This window comes from Choristoneura fumiferana, chromosome 18 (assembly GCF_025370935.1).
Source record: "Choristoneura fumiferana chromosome 18, NRCan_CFum_1, whole genome shotgun sequence".
NCBI lineage: Eukaryota > Metazoa > Arthropoda > Insecta > Lepidoptera > Tortricidae > Choristoneura > Choristoneura fumiferana.
In genome coordinates, this window is record NC_133489.1 from 20,119,581 (window position 1) to 20,124,352 (window position 4,772).

The window sequence follows — 4,772 nt, forward strand, 5'->3', positions numbered from 1 at the left end:
GTATGTTTGTCCATCTTTTACGTCAACACGGAGCGACGGATCGACGTGATTTTGTGAGACACAACAGTCTGTGTGACAGAGAGTGACATAGGCTACTTTTTATCCCGGAAAAATGCACAGTTCCCGAGGGAACAGCGCGCGATAACCGAATTCCATGCAGGCGAAGCCGCAGGCAGAAGCTAGTCAATCAATAATTTAAACTGGTGCAACTTTGTGAATCAAATATATGTTACTTGGATATTTAATAATAAAAGACTTCCTCTTGCTTGAAATGCCTTTTAATGAATGTCCGGTTTTAATACACATACAGCATATTGCAGAGCGTGACATGCCGACGTAGGGATTGAGTGTCCTCGAAGATATCTGAAATGAAAATGACACCTTTTACTCGTAAGTAGCGTTTCCACCAGGGATGTGCGAGGATGTGTTGCAAGGAATGTCTTTGTCATGAACCAATAGAAATGCTTCGTTTAGCCATCCTCGCACAGCACAGCTCTAGTGGGTTAGTTCCCGCAGGGCTACTACGAAACTCGAAACTCGAAGTTCGTGTCGTACCGTCCCTCTAGCTCTCGTATTAAATAGTATAAGTGTCAGAGGGACCGCACGACACGAACTTCGAGTTTTGAGTTTCGTAGTAGCCCTGCCGTTTCGCCGGAATTTTTCAATTAAACAAAACTATGGAAATGTCGTGGCTTTAATCATATTATTGAGGAATAAGGTCGTATTTTTCCTGGAAAATAATGCTATTTCCTTAAAAATATGAATCTAACCGATTTCTAGGCAATTGAAATCTGCAAAAATAAAACAAGCAAGAATCCGACGAAACAAGAATTCGGCGAATCGGGAACTAACCCTCTAGTGGAAACAGCAATGCAACTATAGCATAGGTATACTTTACTGCTATAGATTGATCTTACAGCCTCTTAACGTAATGCAACTTGATTTTTCATGCAGTCCATCTCGCCTTATACCGTGTGACGGAAAGAAGTGGTGAAAACGATTGTGATTACAAGCGTGTTAGACAATGAGGCCTTAACAAATTGTACCTATTGCTAGCAAATACCTAAACCACTGACGTTTCTTGTTTTCCACTAAATTATTGGTTTTGTTCAAAACAAGGACGGACGGAAAGCAATTTCCAAATATATTTAAGATATACCCGTGGCATAAACCGCTGGCGGGCCGATAAGCTTACCCGCGGAAAGATAAAACGCTCGAGATGAGCTCTTTGATCCAGACTGCTATTACGAGAGATAAAACTAAATCGCTAACTTCGGAACACGGATCAAATAAAAAGTAAAGCCCGAGTTCTGCGAAAAACAAAATATGTCCCGCCGTGTGCTGCAGTTACACTTGCACAAATGTAACCACACTTCGCTTTCGCTATAGAATAAGTAATAGTATAAATATTAAAAGAATGATAAAAGGAATAGAAATGTTATAGTATGTATTTCCTTTCCTTCCATAATTGATGTTGCCAGTTTGTACACGTCTTCACGTCATCAGCCGGTAGACGTCCACTGCTGAACAAGGCCTCCCCCTTAGAACGCCACAATATACGACAACTCGCCACTAAAAAACCACTTGCAAACACACACGACTTGCTTTAGAGTACCTATACTCGTATAGTGATACCGATGACTCGTGTATCGATTCTACTCGCTATTGTAAGCAAGCTACCTTACTTTCTTTTTTTTTGTGCCACACGGCGGCTCAAAATGAGTCACCTCATTTTCAGCCGCCGTGTGACACAAACTGGACTTTTTTAGGGTTCCGGAGCCAAAATGGCAAAAACGGAACCCTTATAGTTTCACCATGTCTGTCTGTGTGTCTGTCTGTCCGTCCGCGGCTTTGCTCAGGGACTATCAATGCTAGAAAGCTGTAATTTTGAACGGATATATAATTAAACTATGCCGATAAAATGGTACAATTAAAAAAAAAAAAAAACTCATCCAGCCCTATAGTGTGGAGTATCGTTGGATAGGCCTTTTAAAACCATTAGGGGATTGCTAAAACGATTTTTCGATTCAGTGATTTGTTTGCGAAATATTCAACTTTAAAGTGCAAATTTTCATTAAAATCGAGCGTCCCCCCCTCTAAAATCTAAACCGGTTGGTGGAAAAATTTGAAAAAAATCAGGATGGTAGTTAGTACTTATATCAAACTTTCAAGGAAAACTATAACGGCTAAGTTTGCTTGAGAATTATTAGTAGTTTATGAGTAAATAGCAGCCTAAGGTATAAAATATACCTAAACTTGGAAGATTTCGTAAAAAAAACGAAATCCTTAGAAAAATATTACTTAATTTTTTCGTAATGGCTACGGAACCCAATTTTGGGCGTGTCCAACACGCTCTTGGCCGGTTTTGTATTAAAACGAATGCAGCAGAAATTACGCGATCGAAAATACGCGGCTCACGACTCAAAAAATTACGCTCGTCTGCCTTCACCCTTGGGATTTTCGTTATTTATTGGCACCGTGTTGTTTTTAGAAGGCGAAGTCTTAAAGTACGTCTCCGTTCTCCGTTTAACTTACTTCGAACTAGATGTTCATCTATTTCTTCTTGTCACTCTTTTCACCCTTGTCGCCTTTGTCATCTTTCTTTTTAGCTGCTTCTGCTGCCATTTCTGCCTCCACAGCCTTTGTGTATTCTTCAGAGGGAAGCCAACCACTGCGACAAAATAATATTAAAATTATAAGTATGTTGCAAATCCATCGCCGAACAACCCAGCCTATTTGGGACAGTCAAACTCAAAGATAGCTGAACTTTGGGCATCCATTTTCGCAGGAGAATCAAAAAGTGTGAAATAAAAACAATAATTAAAAAAAAAACACTATTTGGACCCGTCGAACTTTGTAAGTATATTGCCGTCCTGCTGATGCTTATGCGCTAATACGCGAGAGAAAGAGACGGTGCGATACGAAACGAACTTCGTATTTCGAGTTTCGTAGTAGCCCCTCTGATCACGATCAGTGCCTTTAGTGTAAGTTTTCGGTTACAAAATACGTCTCGATCGCGTTCGCGTTAAAATCTCAATTTGTATGCAAATACGAACAGCGCCTCTAGCGGAACGTTTGCGATGTTCGCGTTTCCATACAAATTGAGATTTTACGCGAACGCGATCGAGACGTATTTTGTAACTAAAAACATACACTAGGGGTACCTACAGGTAGGTCCAAAACTTACTTTTCCTTTTCAGTTTTTATTTAAAGTTTTTAAGGCAAGTTTTAAATTTTTTTTATAATTCTTTTTGAAGACAGTTTAATAGTTAAATGATCGATTTATTAACAAAAAAAAATAACAAAAATCAATTGAGCTCTTAGCTCTAGTCAAAGAATGCAATGTCAGCACTCAGCATGTTGTCCGAAGTCTCAGCAATGCAGTAGGTAGTTATTTAATAAGTTATCCGTTATGGGTATGGCTAACGTTGGCGAAAACCGCATTAGGCGGAGTGAGTCACGCGCACGCGCAGCGGTCACCGACCCCGGCGCAGACTCCGCTCAGACTGCACTCGCAACTGCAAGGGCTAGCTCTGTTGCTAAGCCCATATTTAAATATCGTAACTATAATATTTTTCACCTATGATGACTTCTGTGACGTTTCGAATTTGACAGTTTTAGAGATGTACCATTTATCGAGTGAACTATCGATTTTTCTAAGAGTTATTATTATTAGTGCCTATTTTTAGAGAAGTTGCATTATATTTTAAAAAATATATTTTTCCAGTTTTTTGCCCACCGGGCCACTGTTTTCTCGTTCTCGCTCGAAATAAACCCTCAAACGAATTACAAACTCCCGACTCTGCGAGTTTAAAACAGCCTTTTTATAGACAGTTTCGGCATTTTGCCAAAAAATAACAAACTAAATGAGAAACAGTAACAAAAGTCAACAACAATAATAACAGAAATGAACAATAACAAAATACAATGCAAAGAAAATGCAACGGAACTCAACTCGTATACAATAAGGCAGACGCACTCGTACTGACAGTGATACTGACAGACAAGCACTGGCCACAAGAGGCATAAGATAGCTGCGGCCGTGTTCCAAATAGCCGCGTTTACAAAATCTTGCAAGTTTTGATTAAAAATTTAAAATCTTACCCCCTTATTCATAAAACTTAACAAGCCTATGTTAACTAACAAATGCTTTGTCCCTTTCTAACAAATACAAATGTCGAAGTGACAGATAAGGACAAACGAATTTTAGCGGCATTTTAACTAAAATAGGTTTGATTGTCGTTTATGAATAAGGGGGTTAGTGTCCATTTTTATTGAATAATGAACCGCGGCAATGAGGGCTATCGCGAATGAATTCGCCGCTAGAGGCGCTAGTGTAGCGTGAGGTCTCCGAAATGTCAAATCTCATAGTTTTTGGGTGAGCTACGCGGGTTTATTTATAATAAGTTTTTTTTTGTGAATATTTTGCATAACCTGAAATTAATTATGGCAATTATGCGTTACGGGGCAATTAATGTCTGTGTTTTGAGACAGTTTTGTCTTTCGGAAACTTTTGTGCTCCCTTTTTTTCCGAACAAAACGGGACTAAGCAACACTGTGGTTGCTGGATATTTTTATGGTACGGTTTTAAGGTGTTTTAAATATAATTTTAATCTTAATTTTGTTTTAACGCCCGTAATAACAGACTCTGAAAGCCACACTTAAAAACCTCACGCAACAGTGCGCCATCTAGTGAGACAAAAAACGATAGCCCTCATTGCCGATAATGTTGTGTCACGTCACTACTCTGTTCCGTTTCACAGATTGCGTCA

The 4,772-nt window shown here is 39.2% G+C and overlaps 1 long non-coding RNA gene across 1 annotated transcript; it reads right to left on the reverse strand.

Moving 5' to 3' along the window:
* Positions 1–271: 271 nt before the first annotated feature.
* Positions 272–3,369, reverse strand: LOC141437834 (uncharacterized). Its single transcript, XR_012452429.1, has 3 exons — positions 3,188–3,369; positions 2,536–2,671; positions 272–363 (listed from the first exon to the last, which is right to left on the reverse strand). It is a non-coding gene; the product is annotated as an uncharacterized lncRNA (long non-coding RNA).
* Between the last annotated feature and the right edge of the window lie 1,403 nt (positions 3,370–4,772).